We start from the raw sequence: 22,186 nt of genomic DNA, 5'->3' as shown, positions 1-22,186 counted from the left end.
CTCTTAAATATTAAAAGTGAGCCCGCATCTACCACTTCATCTGGCAACCCACTCTACACTCCCACCAGCCTCTGCATGAAGAATCCCCCCCCCTCCCCCCCAATGTTCCGTTTAAACTTTTCCCCCTTCACCCGAGACATCGGCTTTTATTGACTGGAAGAAAGAACAAGCAGCAATTGACCACCATGCTACATCCTGGAGACTGAGGGCAGGGCTCAGGCCTCAATCGCCTTTATACCGGGGTCTGTGGGAGGAGCCACAGGAGCAGTCAGCAGGGGGCGTGTCCAGACAGGTATACGTAGTTCACCACATTCACCCCCCCTTTGTTTTAAAAGAGAGTCTCCATGGGGCGAAGTTTCTTACAAGTATATTTACAGGTTCAGTCTATCAGGTGATCGAATCTGTCGCTGCGATCTACGTAGCTCCGGCTGTGATTGCACCGGAGACGGTGGTTGTGCTGGTTCCGGCCTAACTGGAGGTGTCAGCACACTAGGCGTCAGTGATTCCTCATGTGTGTGCAAGACGCCTGGTATATGCGCATGCGAGACGCCCGGTATAGGAGTGTCATGAGGAGTCTGTGTAGGGCTCGGTGTGCACGGTGTCACCTCGGGTACAGGGTTCATAGTTACCGTGGAGTGTTCGGGGTAGTGGTCTGCTGCTCCTGCGGGCGCCGGGTCGCGGATGGAGACCGTGTCCTCCCGCCCATCAGGTAAGACCACGTAAGCATACTGGGGGGTTCGCATGTAGTAGGTGAACCCTCTCGACCAGCGGGGAGTATTTATTGCTCCTCACATGTTTCCGGAGCAGCACTGGCCCTGGGGATGTCAGCCAAGCTGGTAGGGTGGTCCCAGTGGCAGACTTCCTGGGAAAAGTGAATAGGCGCTCGTGAGGGGTGGCATTGGTGGACGTACATAACAGGGAGCGGATAGAGTGGAGTGCCTCAGGGAGGACCTCCTGCCAGCGAGAGACCGGCAACCCCTTTGACTTAAGGGCTAAAAGTGTGGCTTTCCACACTGTGGCATTCTCCCTCTCCACCCGTCCATTTCCCCGGGGATTATAGCTCGTGGTCCTACTAGTAGCAATGCCCCTGGCCAGCAGGTACTGGCACAGCTCGTCACTCATAAAGGAGGACCCTCTATCACTGTGGATATAGCAGGGATATCCGAACAGAGTGAAGAGCTGGCGCAGAGCTTTTATGACGGACGTAGCAGTGGTGTCGGGGCAGGGGATGGCAAAGGGGAACTGCGGGTACTCGTCGATAATGTTGAGAAAGTAGACATTGCAGTCGGTGGAGGGAAGGGGGCCCTTCAAGTCAACACTCAGTCGCTCAAAGGGGTGGGTGGCCTTGATAAGTTGCACCTTTTCAGGACGGTAGAAGTGTGGTTTGCACTCAGCGCAGACTTGGCAGTCCCTGGTCATCGTCCTGATGTCCTCAAGGGAGTATGGCAGGTTCCGGGCTTTCACGAAATGGTAAAATCGGGTGACCCCCGGGTGGCAAAGATGTGCATGGAGGGCATATAGCTGGTCGAGCTGTGAGCTGGCACACGCTCCCTGGGATAGGGCATCAGGGGGCTCATTGAGCCTTCCAGGCCGGTACAGGATATCATAGTTGTAGGTGGAGAGTTCTATTCTCCACCGCAAAATTTTATCATTTTTGATTTTGCCCCGCTGTTGGTTGCTGAACATGAACGCAACTGAGCATTGGTCGGTCAGCAAGGTGAACCTTTTGCTGGCGAGATAGTGCCTCCAGTGCCTAATAGCTTCCACTATGGCCTGGGCTTCTTTCTCCACCGCGGAGTGCCGAATTTCAGGGCCTTGAAGGGTATGAGAAAAGAATGCTACCGGCCTTCCTGCCTGATTAAGGGTAGCAGCCAGCGCGAAATCGGAGGCATCACTCTCTACTTGGAAGGGAATGGTCTCGTCCACTGCATGCATCATTGCTTTGGCAATGTCCCCTTTAATGCAGCTGAAGGCCGTGCGGGCCTCGGCAGAGAGGGGAAATGTGGTAGACTTGACCAGGGGGCGGGCCTTGTCTGCGTAATGGGGGACCCATTGGGCGTAATAGGAAAAGAAGCCCAGGCACCGTCTGAGGGCTTTGAGGGTGGTGGGAAGAGGAAGTTCTAACAGGGGGCGCATACGGTCGGGGTCAGGGCCAATGACCCTGTTCTCCACGACATACCCAAGGATAGCGAGCCGGGTGATTCCGAACACACACTTGTCCCCGTTATAAGTAAGGTTCAGGGCTTTGGCCACATGGAAAAATCGTTGAAAGTTGGCGTTGTGATCCCACCAGTCGTGACCACAGATGGTGATATTATCCAGATAGGGAAATGTGGCCTTCAGTTGGCACTGGTCCACCATCTGGTCCATTTCGCTCTGGAAGACAGAGACACCATTTGTGACACCGAAGGGGACGCGCAGGAAGTGATAGAGCCTGCCGCCCACCTCGAAGGCGGTGTAGGGGCAGTCCTCTGGGCAGATGGGGAGCTGATGATAAGCGGATTTCAGATCTATTGTCGAGTACACCTTGTACTGAGCTATCTGGTTGACCATATCCGCGATGCGGGGTAGGGGGTACGCGTCAAGCTGCGTGAACCTATTGATGGTCTGGCTATAGTCCACGACCATCCTATTTTTCTGGCTGGTCCGAACAACAACCACCTGGGCCCTCCAAGGACTTGTGCTTGGCTCAATGATCCCCTCCCTGAGCAGCCGCTGCACCTCCGACTGAATGAAGGCCCTGTCCCCCGCGCTGTACCTCCTGCTTTTAGTTGCCACAGGTTTACAGTCGGGGGTCAGGTTGGCGAACAGCGATGGGGGAGGGATCTTGAGGGTAGAGAGGCTGCAAGTGGTGTCGGTAGCGCAGCTGTCGGCATGGTGCTGGGTGGGATGTGTGGGTCGGTGTGTGTGTGTGGTCGGTAGCGGGGTATATGACGAAGTCCCACAAAACTGAGGATTCCTGACAGTGAGTAGTGGGAGGGGCCACTGGCACACATACACTGACCTGATCCCCGTAACAAAGGCGTCTCCTACCAGGAGCTCCGAATGCTGCTCCGCCGTCAGAGCTTTGCAGTCGCAAGTTCGCACGAGTGTCTGCAGGGCTCGGAGAAACATGGCGCTCGACTCTCCAGCCCACTGTCACTGCATCGCTAAGCGATGTCTTGTGTAGACGGTGTTCACCGACCGCAGGTACTGTCTTTTAAGGGCGTTCAGTGCCCCTTGGTAGGTCGGTAGGTCCCTGATAAGGGAGAATACTTTCGGACTTACTCTAGATAATAATATTTTGTACTTCGTGGCAGGCTCAGTCACTGGAATCTGCTCCAAGTATGATTGGAAGCATGCAAGCCAGAGTTCAAAGGCAAGAGCTGCTTCAGAGTCTTGCGGATCAAGGTCTAATTTTTCCAGACGTAAAATGCTGTCCATGGTTTAAACTTCCAGTCAATAAAATTGATGCACCATCAATAACTCTCTGAGACGTGAGGCGAGATATCAGCTTTTATTGACTGGAAGAAAGAACAAGCAGCAATTGACCACCATGTTACATCCTGGAGACATGGCAGGGCTCAGGCCTCAATCACCTTTATACCGGGGTCTGTGGGAGGAGCCACAGGAGCAGTCAGCGGGGGGCGTGTCCAGACAGGTATACGTAGTTCACCACAACCCTTAAGCAATGACCTCTGGTTTTTTTCTCCCCTAGTCTCAGTGGAAAAAAACCTGCTTGCATTCACTCTATCTATACCCATCATAATTTTATATACCTCTGTCAAATCTCCCCTCATTCTTCTACACTCCAGGGAATAAAGTCCTAACCTATTCAACCTTTCTCTGTAACACAGTTTCTCAAGTCCTGGCAACATCCTTGTAAACCTTCCCTGCAATCTTTCAACCTTATTAATATCCTTCCTGTAATTAGGTGACCAAAACTGCACACAATACTCCAAATTCAGCCTCACCAATGTCAATACTTTGATTTATAAAGGCTAATGTACCAAAAGCTCTCTTTATGACCCTATCTACCTGTGATGCCACTTTTAGGGAATTGGGTATGTGTATTCCCAGATCCCTCAGTGTCCTATCATTTACCTTGTATGTTCTACCTTGGTTTGTCCTTCCAAAATGCGATACCTCAGACTTGTCTGCATTAAACTCCATCTGGCATTATTCAGCCCATTTTTCCAGCTTATCCAAATCCCTCTGAAAATCTTCCTCACTGTCCATTACACATTCAATCTTTGTATCATCAGCAAATTTGCTGATCCAATTTACCATATTATCATCCAGATCATTGATATAGATGACAAATAACAATGGACCCAGCACTGATCCCTGTGGCACACCACTAGTCACAGGCCCCCACTCAGAGAAGCAATCCTCCACTACCACTCTCTGACTTCTCCCATTGAGCCAATGTCTAATCCAATTTACTACCTCACCATGTATACCTAGCAACTGAACCTTCTTAACTAACCTCTCATGCAGGACCTTGTCAAAGGCCTTACTGAAGACCATGTAGACAACATCCACTGCCTTCCCTTCATCCACTTTCCTGGTAACCTCCTCGAAAAACTAATAGATTGGTTAAACATGACCTACCATGCACAAAGCCATGTTGACTCTTTCTAATAAGTCCCTGTCTATCCAAATACTTGGAGATCCTATCTCTTAGTACTCCTTCCAATAACTTACCTACTACCGACATCAAATTTACCGGCCTATAATCTCCTGGATTACTTTTAGAGCCTTTTTTAAACAACAGAACAACATGAGCTATCCTCCAATCCTCTGGGACCTCACCCATAGATACCGACCCTGCAATGTCAACACTAGTATCCTTCAAGGTCCAAGAGAATACCCTGTCAGGTCCTGGGGATTTATCTACTTTGATTTGCCTCAAGACAGCAAGCACCTCCTCTTCTTCAATAAGTATAGGTTCCATGACCTCACTACCTGTTTACCTTATTTCCATAGACTCCATGCCAGTTTCCTTAGTAAATACAGATGCAAAAAACCCTTTTAAGCTCTCCCCCATTTCTTTTGGTTCCATAAATAGCTGACCACTCTGATCTTCAAGAGGAACAATTTTATCCCTTACTATCCTTTTGCTCTTAATATATCTGTAGAAGCTCTTAGGATTATCCTTCACCCTGACTGCCAAAGGTACCTCATGTCATCTTTTTGCCCTCCTGATTTCTTCCTTAATTTATTTTGCAATTTTTATACTCCTCAAGCACCTTACTTGCTCCCTGTTGCCTATACATGTTATACATCTTTCTCTTTTTCTTTATCAGAGTTCCAATATCCCTCGAACCTTATTCTTATTCATTTTGCCTTTAATCCTGACAGGAACATTCAAACTCTGCACTCAAAATTTCTCCTTTGAAGGCCTTCCACTTACCAATCACATCCTTGCCAGAGAACAACCTGTCCCAATCCACACATTTTAGATCCTTTCTCATTTCTTCAAAATTGGCCTTTTTCCAGTTTAGAACCTCAACCTGAGGACCAGATCTACCTTTATCCATGATCAAGTTGAAACTAATGGTGTTATGATCACTGGAACCAAAGTGTTCCCCTACACACACTTCCATCACCTGTCCTAACTTGTTTCCTAATAGGAGATCTAATATTGCATCCTCTCTAGTCGGTACCTCTATACATTGATTTAGAAAACTTTCCTGAACACATTTTACAAACTCTAACCTGTCTAGACCTTTAACAGTATGGGAGTCCCAATCAATACGTGGAAAATTAAAATCCCCTACTATCACAACTTTATGTTTCCTGCAGTTGTCTGCTATCTCTCTGCAGATTTGCTCCTCCAATTCTCGCTGACTATTGGGTGGTCTATAATACAACCCCATTAATGTGGTCATACCTTTCCTGTTTCTCAGCTCCAGCCATATGGCCTCGGTAGACAAGCCCTCTAATCTGTCCTGCCTGAGCACTGCTGTAACATTTTCCCTTCATCCTCCACCCCCCCCCCCACCCTTCAACCCTCTGCCTCTATCACGTCTGAAACATCGGAACCCTGGAACATTAAGCTGCCAGTCCTGCCCCTCCTGTGGCCAAGTTTTACTAATGGCTACAATGTCATAATTCCACGTGTCAGTCCACGCCCTCAGCTCATCAGCCTTCCCCACAATACTCCTCGCATTGAAATAGACACACCTCAGAAGATTATTACCACCACACACAAACCTTGTATTGATCATGATGCCATTTGCATAATTTGTTTTGTTAATGTGCATGGGGGGAGGGTTGATGTTTTTCTTTGAAGAGCTTCGATGGTCTTTGTTTCATGGCCATCTGGAGAAGACAACTCTCAGATGATCATCAGTGAAGAAGAAATATTATTTCCAATGCACACAGACTGTGGTCTTATGATGAGGAAGTCAAGGATTCTATTGCAGAGAGTGCTACAGAGGTCCAGGTTTTGGAGCTCGTCTATTAGTACTGAGGGTACGATGGTGTTGAGCTTCCAGTGCCATCAATATACAGCAGGTTGACATGGGTATTACCATAGTCCAGGTGATCCAAGGCCAAGTGGAGAGCCAGTGATAGGCAAATTGCAATGGGTCCAGGTCTTTACTTGGGCAGAAGAGGGTTCTAACCATGATCAACCTCTCAAAGCACTTCATCACAGGAAGTGTGAGTGAAACTTGGATCATCATGGAGGCACTGGTATGATTGCTGCCCTTTTGAAGTTGGTGGGAACCTTCAGCTGTTGCAGTGAGAGATTGAAGATGTCCTTGAACACTCCTGCCAGTTGGTTGGCACAGATTTTCAGAGCCCTACCTGGTACACCATCAGGGTTTGACACTTTGTGAGGGTTTGCAGTGTTGGAAAGATGTTTTAACATCAGTCTCCGAGATAAAGATCAATATCACCAGATGTTGCAGGGATTTCTGCATGTGCAACTTTATTTTCCCTTTCAAAGCATGTATAAAAAGTTCTGAGCTCATCTGGGAGTGAAGCATTCCCGATTCCATCTCTAACTTCAATTGGAATTGTTTCTGCACTCTTAAAATAGCCTTCTATAGGTTGCACCCGGGCGTCCTGTATAGTTAAGGATCACCAGTGTTGAATACCACTGATCTAGCCTTCAGCTGACTATGAATCTCCTGGTTCATCCATGCTGGAGTTGATGAAGTTGTAGCATATTCATTCAGTTTCTAAGATTAATTCCTGAATACAGTCCAGTCCACCGACTCAAAGCAGTCTTGTAAGTGCTCCTCCTCTTGACCATACCTTCTTGAAGCTCACTACTGGTGCTGTAGTCCTCAGTCTCTGCCTGTACACCGGGAGTAGAACTACAACTAGGTGATCAGACTTTCCAAAATGTAGGTGCGGGATAGCCTGGTTGATATCTTCCATAATGATTGGGAAGGCATCAGGTTGTGTTGCTTTGTGAGTCTTGATCACAGTGATCAGCTTCTCCATTGCCTGCTTGACATTGGCCTGAGGTGGAATGTTCACCACTATCAGGAAGACACCAGCAGATAAAATGGACAACACTTGATCGCTAGAAGTTCCAGGACTGAGAGATAATCTGTGCAGAAGAGGGTATCAGTCTACTGGGAAATGATGCTGGTGAGGTAGTAATAAGGACAAAAAAATGGCAGATGAACTTAGTAAGTATTTCCATCCACTCTTCATTGTGGATGACACCAGCAGTATGCCAGAAATTCGAGAGTGTCGGTGGACAGAAGTGAATGTAGTTGCTATTACTAGGGAGAAATGCTTGGGAAGCTGAAAAGTCTGATGGTAAATAAGTCACCTGGACCAGATGGATTACACCCCAGGGTTCTGAAAGAGGTAGCTGAAGAGATTGTGGAGGCATTAGTAATCATTCAAGAATCATTAGGTTCTGGAATGGCTTCAAAGGACTGAAAAATTGTAAATGTCCCTCCATTCTTACGAAGTAGGAGGCAAAAGAAAGGGAATTATAGGCCAGTTAGCCTGGCTTGAGTCCATTATTTAGGGTACTTTGAGGTACGTTATAAAATAGGCCAAAATCTGCATGGTTTCCTTAAGGGGAAATCTTTCAGAATACTTTGAATAAATAACAGGCAGGATAGGCAAAGGAGAATCTTGGATTTTCAGAAGGCCTTTAACAAGACGCTGCGCATGCGGCTGCTTATATAGATAAGAGCCCATGGCATTACGAGAAAGATAGTAACGTGGATAGAAGATTTGCTGAGTGGGCATAAAGGAGGCCTTTTCTGGTTTGCTGACAGTGATAAGTGGTGTTCCACAGGGGTCAGTGTTGGGACCCATTCATTTCATGTCAATGATTTGGATGACTGCATTGATGGCTTTGCGGCCAGTTTTGAAGACAATACAAAGATATGTGGCGAGGCAGGTAGTGTTGAGAATGTGGGGTGTCTGCAGAAAGTCTGAGACTGATTAGACGAATGGGCAAGGAAGTGGCAGTGGAATATAATATGGAGAAATGTATGGTCAATAATTTCGGTAGAAGAAAGATAAGTCTAGACTAGTTTCTAAATGGGAAGAAAATTTAGAAATCAGAGGAGCAAAGGGACTTGGGAGTCTTTGTGCAGGATTCCCTAAAGGTTGATTTGCAAGTTGAGTTAGTGGTAAGGAAGGCAAATGCAATGTTAGCATTCATTTTGAGAGGACTAGAAGAAAAATGCTGAGAACTTATAAGGCATTGGTCAGACAATACTTGGAATATTGTGAGCAGTTTTGGGTGCCTTATCCAAGAAAAAATGTGCTGGCATTGGGGAAGTGTTGTGTATTTAATATTTCTGTGGTATTTGAGTAATATTGTAAATGTTTGATTAAGCATTCTTGTTCATTTAAATAATACATAGGTAAAAGTATGTAAATGGCATATGATTTTACAATACCACATGATGCATGCGCACCTTGCTTAAATTAAATCTTGAAGTTGCACTCACATTCCAAGTCCTGTGTCTTTCTTTTAATTAGTTTAATATTTTAGAGTTACAAAATGTAACAGTAGTATTTTTAAAATGAACCCAAGTTGATCACCTACTTGAAACGTAGCCAAACATTCAAGTTTAAAAACAAATGCAGCAAAAGAAGTTGAGTCAAGAAAGCATAACATGCTTTTTTCTTTGGAGCAGCATGTGTGTGTTTTTTTGCAAAAGGAAAGACAATTAAGAAAGCCAGAAAATAAAGAATTCACAGGATCATAAAAAGTGAATACTGGGGTATTCATTGTTTGGAGAGTTTCACATCTCCAAACAAACCAGCAAATTGAGCTTTGCTGATATTGAGAAAGTAACTCAGAGGTAAAACTATTGTTGATTGCAGAATGCTGTAAGTTTCATAGTGGAATCAATAGGAAGGGGAGTCCATTCCAGTGTACATTGCTGAATTGAACAATTGCCAGAGAATGGACTTGATGCACTGAGAGATCGTTTGGTTTGTGGAATCTTATAAAAAAGCATTCAAAAATGGCTCCTAACTGAAGAACAACTTACATTCAAAAGAGTAATTGAAATAGCTGTATCAATGGAAACAGCAGCCAAAGATGCAATTGAGTTGCATTCAGGAGTGATAGTGAGGATGAATAAAATTGCAGTGTCTAGATGCAGGCATGACTGGCTGAACAAATTGTATTACCTTTGTGGCAGGGGCTCACATACTCCGGACAAATGCCGATTTAAAGGCAAAACTTGCAGAAAATGCAAAAAAGAAGTAGAATGCATATGAAGAGTATTGGGCAGTGCAAAATAAATGGACAATACAGGGTTGATAAAAAGATAAAAAGTCAAGTTGCTGTTAGAGTACTAAGAGTACAAAAGAGTACTAAGCTGCACACTGTGGATGAAAAATCTGGCAATGATGAGAATGCCACAGGACTGAGTGGCCTTAAGATTTACAATGTGAAAACTAACAATGTGTAACAAATATGGCTTACACCAGAAGTGAATGGTAAATTATTTATAATAGAAATTGGTCCTGGCTTTGCTGTTTTAGTCATTCTACAAAATGAGATTCAACCACATTTTAAAGATACTAAACTGAAGGCTGCAGATATCTAAGTAAGATCTTATACTGAAGAAATGATAACTCCTGTGTGAATGACCTTTCTAACAGTGAAATACAACAACCAACAAGCCACATTAGGCTTGTATGTGGTAAAAACAGAAGGACATGATTGGCTGAGACAACTACAACTTGATTGGAGATCCATCTACCATTTGTATGCCACATTCCTTGTAATAGATTCAACTGAAAGCCAATTAAGAAAGATACTAGATGATGCCAAAGCAGTATTCAAGGATGGCATTGGAAAACTCAAATATATTAAGGGTAAAATAGTGTTAAATGAAAATGTCACACTCAAGTTTTGCAAAGTTCGTCCAGTTCCTTATTCCATTTCTGATAAAGTAGCCAGTGAGCTCGATTGCATGGAAACTGAAGGAATTCTTTCCAAGGTTGAGAGGAGCCCATGGGCAACACCAGTGGTCCCAGTAGCCAAGACGAATCTGTCAGCTGTGGTGATTTTAATGTGATTTTCAGTACCTTGTACTGAGAGTAGACCAATACACTCTGCCCAGTATTGAGGATATCTTTGCAAACCTTTCTGGAGGAAAACACTTCAGCAAAGTGGACTTAGCTAAGGCCTACCTACAGGTGGAGATGGAAGATAAGTCCACAGTGTTTCTCACCATAAAAAGGGCTTTATCGCGCTCCTTGCTTACAGTCTGACTACATACTGATCTGTATGTAAACCAACTATCCCACCCTCAGCCCTATCACTCTGGTTCCCATCCACATGCCAAATTAATTTAAATACCCCTGAACAGCTCTAGCAAACCAGCCCACAGGGGTATTAGTGCCCCTTGGGTTCAGGTATAACCCATCCCTCTTGTACAGGTCATGCCTTCCCCAGAAGAGATTCTGGTGATCCAGAACTCTGAACCCCTGTCCCCTGCACCAGTTCTTTAACCATGCATTCATCATCCAAAGCATCCTATTCTTATCATCAGTGGCACAAACAGCAAGCCAGAGGTCACTACCCTGGAGGTCCTATTTTTCAGCTTTCTACTTAGCTCACTAAAATCTCTCTTCAGGACCTCCTCACATTTCCTACATGTATCATTGGTGCCAATCTGTACCAAGACTCCCGGTTACTCAGCACCCTTTAAAATGCCGGGGACTCGGTCTGAGACATCCCTGAGCCTGGCACCAGGGAGACAACATACCATCCAGGTGTTCCTATTGCACCTACAGAATCTCGTCTCGATCCCTCTGACTGTGGAATCTCCTGTCAGCACCGCAGTCCTCTTCACCTCTCTTCTCCTCTGAGCCACAGTGCCAGACTCAGTGCTAGAAACCCGGTCGCCGTGGCAACCCCTGGTAGGTCATACCCCTCAATAGGATCCAAATGCTCATTACTGAGCGGCAAGGCCACAGGTTACTCCACACTGGCTTCCCATTTCCCTGCATTCTCATAACAGTCACCCAGTTACCTGCCTCCTGCAACCAAGGGGTGACGACCTCCCTGTAGCTCCTATAAATCATCTCCTCGGTCTCCCGTGTCAGCCGATGGTCACAGAGCTGCACCTGGTGCAGATGTGGTTATGTGGGAGGATGCAGGTCTCCCAGAATACCCACATCTCAAACAGGGAACAGAACACAACCCCTGGGGCCATTACCACTGATCTAACTGTACCCTGTGGCCATTCTCACTGATCTAACTGTCCCTGTGGCCATTCTCACTGATCTAACTGTCCCTAGGGCCATTCTCACTGATCCAACTGTCACTGTGGCCATTACCACTGATCTAACTGTACCCTGTGGCCATTCTCACTGATCTCACTGTCCCTGTGGCCATTCTCACTGATCTAACTGTACCCTGTGGCCATTCTCACTGATCTAACTGTCCCTGTGGCCATTCTCACTGATCTAAATGTCCCTGTGGCCATTCTCACTGATCTAACTGTCCCTAGGGCCATTCTCACTGATCTAACTGTCCCTGTGGCCATTCTCACTGATCTAACTGTACCCTGTGGCCATTCTCACTGCTCTAACTGTCCCTGTGGCCATTCTCACTGATCTAACTGTACCCTGTGGCCATTCTCACTAATCTAACTGTCCCTGTGGCCATTCTCACTGATCTAAATGTCCCTGTGGCCATTCTCACTGATCTAACTGTCCCTAGGGCCATTCTCACTGATCTAACTGTCCCTGTGGCCATTACCACTGATCTAACTGTACCCTGTGGCTATTCCCACTGATCTAAATGTCCATGGGGCCATTCTCATTGATCTAACTGTCCATGGGGCCATTCTCACTGATCTAACTGTCCCTGGGGCCATTCTCACGGATCTAACTGTCCCTGTGGCCATTACCACTGATCTAACTGTACCCTGTGGCCATTCTCACTGATCTAACTGTCCCTGTGGCCATTCTCACTGATCTAACTGTCTCTAGGGCCATTCTCACTGATCTAACTGTCCCTGTGGCCATTCTCACTGATCCAACTGTCCCTGTGGCCATTACCACTGATCTAACTGTACCCTGTGGCCATTCTCACTGCTCTAACTGTCCCTGTGGCCATTCTCACTGATCTAACTGTCTCTAGGGCCATTCTCACTGATCTAACTGTCCCTGTGGCCATTCTCACTGATCCAACTGTCCCTGTGGCCATTACCACTGATCTAACTGTACCCTGTGGCCATTACCACTGATCTAACTGTACCCTGTGGCCATTCCCACTGATCTAACTGTCCCTAGGGCCATTCTCACTGATCTAACTGTCCCTGTGGCCATTCTCACTGATCCAACTGTCCCTGTGGCCATTACCACTGATCTAACTGTACCCTGTGGCCATTCTCACTAATCTAACAGTCCCTGGGGCCATTCTCACTGATCTAACTGTCCCTGTGGCCATTCTCACTGATCTAACTGTCCCTAGGGCCATTCTCACTTATCTAACTGTACCTGTGGCCATTCTCACTGATCTAATTGTCTCTGTGGCCATTCTCACTGATCTAACTGTCCCTGTGGCCATTCTCACTGATCTAACTGTCCCTGGGGCCACTCTCACTGATCTAACTGTCCCTAGGGCCATTCTCACTGATCTAACTGTCCCTGTGGCCATTCTCACTGATCTAACTGTCCCTGTGGCCATTACCACTGATCTAACTGTACCCTGTGGCCATTCCCACTGATCTAAATGTCCATGGGGCCATTCTCACTGATCTAACTGTCCATGGGGCCATTCTCACTGATCTAAATGTCCATGGGGCCATTCTCACTTATCTAACTGTCCATGGGGCCATTCTCACTGATCTAACTGTCCCTGGGGCCATTACCACTGATCTAACTGTACCCTGTGGCCATTCCCACTGATCTAACTGTCCCTAGGGCCATTCTCACTGATCTAACTGTCCCTGTGGCCATTCTCACTGATCTAACTGTCCCTAGGGCCATTCTCACTGATCTCACTGTCCCTGTGGCCATTCTCACTGATCTAACTGTCCCTGTGGCCATTCTCACTGATCCAACTGTCCCTGTGGCCATTACCACTGATCTAACTGTACCCTGTGGCCATTCTCACTAATCTAACAGTCCCTGGGGCCATTCTCACTGATCTAACTGTCCCTGTGGCCATTCTCACTGATCTAACTGTCCCTAGGGCCATTCTCACTTATCTAACTGTCCCTGTGGCCATTCTCACTGATCTAATTGTCTCTGTGGCCATTCTCACTGATCTAACTGTCCCTGTGGCCATTCTCACTGATCTAACTGTCCCTGGGGCCACTCTCACTGATCTAACTGTCCCTAGGGCCATTCTCACTGATCTAACTGTCCCTGTGGCCATTACCACTGATCTAACTGTCCCTGTGGCCATTCTCACTGATCTAACTGTCCCTGTGGCCATTACCACTGATCTAACTGTACCCTGTGGCCATTCCCACTGATCTAAATGTCCATGGGGCCATTCTCACTGATCTAACTGTCCATGGGGCCATTCTCACTGATCTAAATGTCCATGGGGCCATTCTCACTTATCTAACTGTCCATGGGGCCATTCTCACTGATCTAACTGTCCCTGGGGCCATTCTCACTGATCTAACTGTCCCTGTGGCCATTACCACTGATCTAACTGTACCCTGTGGCCATTCTCACTGATCTAAATGACCATGGGACCATTCTCACTGATCTAACTGTCCCTGTGGCCATTCTCACTGGTCTAACTGTCCCTAGGGCCATTCTCACTGATCTAACTGTCCCTGTGGCCATTCGCACTAATCTAACTGTCCATGGGGTCATTGTCACTGATCTAACTGACCCTGGGGCCATTCACACTGATCTAACTGTCCATGGGGTCATTCTCACTGATCTAACTGTCCCTGGGGCCATTCTCACTGATCTAACTGTCCATGGGGTCATTCTCACTGATCTAACTGTCCCTGTGGCCGTTCTCACTGATCTAAATGTCTCTGTGGCCATTCTCACTGATCTAACTGTCCATGGGGTCATTCTCACTGATCTAACTGTCTCTGTGGCCATTCTCACTGATCTAACTGTCCATGGGGTCATTCTCACTGATCTAACTGTCCCTGGGGCCATTCTCACTGATCTAACTGTCCATGGGGTCATTCTCACTGATCTAAATGTCCCTGGGGCCATTCTCACTGATCTAACTGTCCCGAGGGCCATTCTCACTGATCTAACTGTCCCTGGGGCCATTCTCACTGACTAACTGTGACCCAGGGTCATTCATACTGACTAACTGTGTCCTGGGGTCATTCACACTGAATAACTGTGCCCTGGGTCCATTCTCACTGACTAATGGTGCCCTGGGTCCATTCTCACTGACTAATGGTGACCTGGGGCCATTCCCACTGACTAACTGTGACCCGGGGTCATTCGAGTAAACTAACTGTGTCCTGGGGCCATTACCACTGACTAATGGTGCCCTGGGGCCATTCTCACTGATCTAACTGTCCCTAGGGCCATTCTCACTTATCTAACTGTCCCTGTGGCCATTCTCACTGATCTAATTGTCTCTGTGGCCATTCTCACTGATCTAACTGTCCCTGTGGCCATTCTCACTGATCTAACTGTCCCTGGGGCCACTCTCACTGATCTAACTGTCCCTAGGGCCATTCTCACTGATCTAACTGTCCCTGTGGCCATTACCACTGATCTAACTGACCCTGTGGCCATTCACACTGATCTAACTGTCCCTGTGGCCATTCTCACTGATCTAACTGTCCCTGTGGCCATTACCACTGATCTAACTGTACCCTGTGGCCATTCCCACTGATCTAAATGTCCATGGGGCCATTCTCACTGATCTAACTGTCCATGGGGCCATTCTCACTGATCTAAATGTCCATGGGGCCATTCTCACTTATCTAACTGTCCATGGGGCCATTCTCACTGATCTAACTGTCCCTGGGGCCATTCTCACTGATCTAACTGTCCCTGTGGCCATTACCACTGATCTAACTGTACCCTGTGGCCATTCTCACTGATCTAAATGACCATGGGACCATTCGCACTGATCTAACTGCCCCTGTGGCCATTCTCACTGGTCTAACTGTCCCTAGGGCCATTCTCACTGATCTAACTGTCCCTGTGGCCATTCGCACTAATCTAACTGTCCATGGGGTCATTCTCACTGATCTAACTGACCCTGGGGCCATTCACACTGATCTAACTGTCCATGGGGTCATTCTCACTGATCTAACTGTCCCTGGGGCCATTCTCACTGATCTAACTGTCCATGGGGTCATTCACACTGATCTCACTGTCCCTGTGGCCGTTCTCACTGATCTAAATGTCTCTGTGGCCATTCTCACTGATCTAACTGTCCATGGGGTCATTCTCACTGATCTAACTGTCTCTGTGGCCATTCTCACTGATCTAACTGTCCATGGGGTCATTCTCACTGATCTAACTGTCCCTGGGGCCATTCTCACTGATCTAACTGTCCATGGGGTCATTCTCACTGATCTAAATGTCCCTGGGGCCATTCTCACTGATCTAACTGTCCCGAGGGCCATTCTCACTGATCTAACTGTTCCTGGGGCCATTCTCACTGACTAACTGTGACCCAGGGTCATTCATACTGACTAACTGTGTCCTGGGGTCATTCACACTGAATAACTGTGCCCTGGGTCCATTCTCACTGACTAATGGTGCCCTGGGTCCATTCTCACTGACTAATGGTGACCTGGGGCCATTCCCACTGACTAACTGTGACCCGGGGTCATTCGAGTAAACTAACTGTGTCCTGGGGCCATTACCACTGACTAATGGTGCCCTGGGGCCATTCTCACTGACTAACTGTGCCCTAGGTCCATTCTCACTGCTAATGGTGACCTGGGGCCATTCTCACTGACTAACCGTGCCCTGGGTCCATTCTCACTGACTAATGGTGCCCTGGGTCCATTCTCACTGACTAATGGTGACCTGGGGCCATTCCCACTGACTAACTGTGACCCAGGGTCATTCATACTGACTAACTGTGTCCTGGGGTCATTCACACTGAATAACTGTGTCCTGGGGTCATTCTCACTGACTAACTGTGCCCTGGGTCCATTCTCACTGAATAATGGTGCCCTGGGTCCATTCTCACTGACTAATGGTGACCTGGGGCCATTCTCACTGACTAACTGAGCCCTGGGTCCATTCTCACTGACTCATGGTGCCATGGGTCCATTCTCACTGGCTAATGGTGACCTGGGTCCATTCTCACTGACTAATGGTGCCCCGGGTCCATTCTCACTGACTAATGGTGCCCTGGGTCCATTCTCACTGACAGATGGTGCCCCGGGGCCATTCTCACTGTTCTAACTGGCCCTGGGTCCATTCTCACTGACTAATGGTGACCTGGGGCCATTCTCACTGACTAATGGTGCCCTGGGTCCATTCTCACTGACTAACTGTGCCCTGGGTCCATTCTCACTGCTTACAGTGCCCTGGGCCCATTTTCACTGACTAATGGTGCCCTGGGTCCATTCTCACTGGCTAACTGTACCCTAGGCCCATTTTCACTGACTAATGGTGCCCTGGGTCCATTCTCACTGACTAATGGTGCCCTGGGTCCATTCCCACTGGCTAATGGTGCCCTGTGTCCATTCTCACTGTCTAACTGTGCCCTAGGCCCATTCTCACTGCTTACTGTGCCCTGGGCCCATTTTCACTGACTAATGGTGCCCTGGGTCCATTCTCACTGACTAATGGTGCCCTGGGTCCATTCTCACTGGCTAATGGGGCCCTGTGTCCATTCTAACTGTCTAACTGTGCCCTGGGCCCATTCTCACTGCTTACTGTGCCCTGGGCCCATTTTCACTGACTAATTGTGCCCTGGGTCCATTCTCACTGACTAATGGTGCTCTGGGTCCATTCTCACTGACTAACTGTGCCCTGGGCCCATTCGCACTGACTAATGGTGACCTGCGGACATTCTCACTGTTCTAACTGCCCCTGGGTCCATTCTCACAGACTAACTGTGCCCTGGGTCCATTCTCACTAAACTAACAGTGACCCGAGGTCATTCTCACTGTTCTAACTGCCCCTGGGTCCATTCTCATTGACTAATGGTGACCTGGGTCCATTCTCACTGCCAAATGGTGCCCTGGGTCCATTCTCATTGACTAATGGTGACCTGGGACCATTCTCACTGTTCTAACTGCCCCTGGGTCCATTCTCACTGACTAATGTTGACCTGGGTCCATTCTCACTGACTAATGGTGCTCTGGGTCCATTCGCATAGACTAATGGTGACCTGGGGCCATTCTCACTGACTAACTGTGCCCTGGGTCCATTCCCACTGACTAATGGTGCCCTGGGTCCATTCTCACTGACTAATGGTGCCCTGGGTCCATTCCCACAGACTAATGGTGACCTGGGGCCATTCTCACAGACTAATGGTGACCTGGGTCCATTCTCACTGGCTAATGGTGCCCTGGGTCCATTCACATTGACTAATGGTGACCTGGGACCATGCGCACTGTTCTAACTGCCCCTGGGTCCATTCTCATTGACTAATGGTGCCCTGGGTCCATTCTCACTGACTAATGGTGCCCTGGGTCCATTCTCATTGACTAATGGTGCCCTGGGTCCATTCCCACTGATTAATGGTGCCCTGGGTCCATTCTCACTGACTAATGGTGCCCTGGGTCCATTCCCACTGACTAATGGTGACCTGGGGTCACTCACACTGACTAATTGTGCCCTGGGGTCATTCACACTGACTAACTGTGACCCGTGTCATTCTCACTAAACTAACTGTGTCCTGGGTACATTCGCACTGACTAACTGTGCCCTGGGTCCATTCTCACTGACTAATGGTGACCTGGGGCCATTCTCACTGACCAACTGTGCCCTGGGTCCATTCTCACTGACTAATTGTGCCCTGGGTCCATTCTCACTGACTAATGGTGACCTGGGGCCATTCTCACTGACTATCTGTGCCCTGGGTCCATTCTCACTGACTAAATGTGCCCTGGGTCCATTCTCATTTACTAATGGTGCCCTGGGTCCATTCTCACTGACTAATGGTGACCTGGGACCATTCCCACTGACTAATGGTGACCTGGGGCCATTCTCACTGACTAACTGCGCCCTGGGCCCATTCTCACTGACTAACTGTGCCCTAGGCCCATTTTCACTGCCTAATGGTGACCTGGGTCCATTCTCACTGACTAACTGTGCCCTGGGTCCATTCTCACTGACTAATGGTGCCCTGGGTCCATTCTGATTGACTAATTGTGCCCTGGGTTCATTCTCACTGACTAATGGTGACCTGGGTACATTCGCACTGACTAACTGTGCCCTGGGTCCATTCTCACTGACTAATGGTGACCTGGGGCCATTCTCACTGACCAACTGTGCCCTGGGTCCATTCTCACTGACTAATTGTGCCCTGGGTCCATTCTCACTGACTAATGGTGACCTGGGGCCATTCTCACTGACTATCTGTGCCCTGGGTCCATTCTCACTGACTAAATGTGCCCTGGGTCCATTCTCATTTACTAATGGTGCCCTGGGTCCATTCTCACTGACTAATGGTGACCTGGGACCATTCCCACTGACTAATGGTGACCTGGGGCCATTCTCACTGACTAACTGCGCCCTGGGCCCATTCTCACTGACTAACTGTGCCCTAGGCCCATTTTCACTGCCTAATGGTGACCTGGGTCCATTCTCACTGACTAACTGTGCCCTGGGTCCATTCTCACTGACTAATGGTGCCCTGGGTCCATTCTGATTGACTAATTGTGCCCTGGGTTCATTCTCACTGACTAATGGTGACCTGGGGCCATTCGCACTGACTATTGGTGCCCTGGGTCCATTCTCACTGACTAATGGTGACCTGGGGCCATTCTCACTGACTAACTGTGCCCTGGGTCCATTCTCACTGACTAATGGTGACCTGGGGCCATTCGCACTGACTAATGGTGCCCTGGGTCCATTTTCACTGTCTAACTGTGCCCTGGGCCCATTCACACTGACTAATGGTGACCTGGGGCCTTCCTCACTCTTCTAACTGCCCCTGGGTCCATTCTCACTGACTAACTGTGTCCTGGGGTCATTCTCACTAAACTAACTGTGACCCGGGGTCATTCTCACTAAACTAACAGTGCCCTGGGGTCATCCTCACTGTTCTACCTGTCCCTGGGCCTTTCGCACCACACTAACTGTGCCCTGAGTCCTTTCTCACTGACTAACTGTACCCTGGGTCCATTCTCACTGACTAATGGTGACCTGGGTCCATTCTCACTGACTAACTGTGTCCTGGGTCCATTCTCACTGACTAATGGTGCCCTGGGTCCATTCTGATTGACTAATTGTGCCCTGGGTTCATTCTCACTGACTAATGGTGACCTGGGGCCATTCGCACTGACTATTGGTGCCCTGGGTCCATTCTCACTGACTAATGGTGACCTGGGGCCATTCTCACTGACTAACTGTGCCCTGGGTCCATTCTCACTGACTAATGGTGACCTGGGGCCATTCGCACTTACTCATGGTGCCCTGGGTCCATTCTCACTGACTAATGGTGCACTGGGTCCATTCTCACTTACTCATGGTGCCCTGGGTCCATTCTCACTGACTAATGGTGCCATGGGTCCATTCTCACTGACTAACTGTACCCTGGGTCCATTCTCACTGACTAATGGTGACCTGGGTCCATTCTCACTGACTAACTGTGCCCTGTGTCCATTCTCACTGTCTAACTGTGCCCTGGGCCCATTCTCACTGCTTACTGTGCCCTGGGCCCATTTTCACTGACTAATGGTGCCCTGGGTCCATTCTCACTGACTAATGGTGCCCTGGGTCCATTCTCACTGGCTAATGGGGCCCTGTGTCCATTCTAACTGTCTAACTGTGCCCTGGGCCCATTCTCACTGCTTACTGTGCCCTGGGCCCATTTTCACTGACTAATTGTGCCCTGGGTCCATTCTCACTGACTAATGGTGCTCTGGGTCCATTCTCACTGACTAACTGTGCCCTGGGCCCATTCGCACTGACTAATGGTGACCTGCGGACATTCTCACTGTTCTAACTGCCCCTGGGTCCATTCGCACAGACTAACTGTGCCCTGGGTCCATTCTCACTAAACTAACAGTGACCCGAGGTCATTCTCACTGTTCTAACTGCCCCTGGGTCCATTCTCATTGACTAATGGTGACCTGGGTCCATTCTCACTGCCAAATGGTGCCCTGGGTCCATTCTCATTGACTAATGGTGACCTGGGACCATTCTCACTGTTCTAACTGCCCCTGGGTCCATTCTCACTGACTAATGTTGACCTGGGTCCATTCTCACTGACTAATGGTGCTCTGGGTCCATTCGCATAGACTAATGGTGACCTGGGGCCATTCTCACTGACTAACTGTGCCCTGGGTCCATTCTCACTGACTAATGGTGCCCTGGGTCCATTCTCACTGACTAATGGTGCCCTGGGTCCATTCTCACTGACTAATGGTGACCTGGGGCCATTCTCACTGACTAACTGTGCCCTGGGTCCATTCTCACTGACTAATGGTGACCTGGGGCCATTCGCACTGACTAATGGTGCCCTGGGTCCATTTTCACTGTCTAACTGTGCCCTGGGCCCATTCACACTGACTAATGGTGACCTGGGGCCTTCCTCACTCTTCTAACTGCCCCTGGGTCCATTCTCACTGACTAACTGTGTCCTGGGGTCATTCTCACTAAACTAACTGTGACCCGGGGTCATTCTCACTAAACTAACAGTGCCCTGGGGTCATCCTCACTGTTCTACCTGTCCCTGGGCCTTTCGCACCACACTAACTGTGCCCTGAGTCCTTTCTCACTGACTAACTGTACCCTGGGTCCATTCTCACTGACTAATGGTGACCTGGGTCCATTCTCACTGACTAACTGTGTCCTGGGTCCATTCTCACTGACTAATGGTGCCCTGGGTCCATTCTGATTGACTAATTGTGCCCTGGGTTCATTCTCACTGACTAATGGTGACCTGGGGCCATTCGCACTGACTATTGGTGCCCTGGGTCCATTCTCACTGACTAATGGTGACCTGGGGCCATTCTCACTGACTAACTGTGCCCTGGGTCCATTCTCACTGACTAATGGTGACCTGGGGCCATTCGCACTTACTCATGGTGCCCTGGGTCCATTCTCACTGACTAATGGTGCACTGGGTCCATTCTCACTTACTCATGGTGCCCTGGGTCCATTCTCACTGACTAATGGTGCCATGGGTCCATTCTCACTGACTAACTGTACCCTGGGTCCATTCTCACTGACTAATGGTGACCTGGGTCCATTCTCACTGACTAACTGTGCCCTGTGTCCATTCTCACTGTCTAACTGTGCCCTGGGCCCATTCTCACTGCTTACTGTGCCCTGGGCCCATTTTCACTGACTAATGGTGCCCTGGGTCCATTCTCACTGACTAATGGTGCCCTGGGTCCATTCTCACTGGCTAATGGGGCCCTGTGTCCATTCTAACTGTCTAACTGTGCCCTGGGCCCATTCTCACTGCTTACTGTGCCCTGGGCCCATTTTCACTGACTAATTGTGCCCTGGGTCCATTCTCACTGACTAATGGTGCTCTGGGTCCATTCTCACTGACTAACTGTGCCCTGGGCCCATTCGCACTGACTAATGGTGACCTGCGGACATTCTCACTGTTCTAACTGCCCCTGGGTCCATTCGCACAGACTAACTGTGC

The sequence above is a fragment of the Hemitrygon akajei genome, chromosome 5 (assembly GCF_048418815.1).
Source record: "Hemitrygon akajei chromosome 5, sHemAka1.3, whole genome shotgun sequence".
Lineage (NCBI taxonomy): Eukaryota > Metazoa > Chordata > Chondrichthyes > Myliobatiformes > Dasyatidae > Hemitrygon > Hemitrygon akajei.
Note: the sequence above shows the minus strand (reverse complement) of the source record.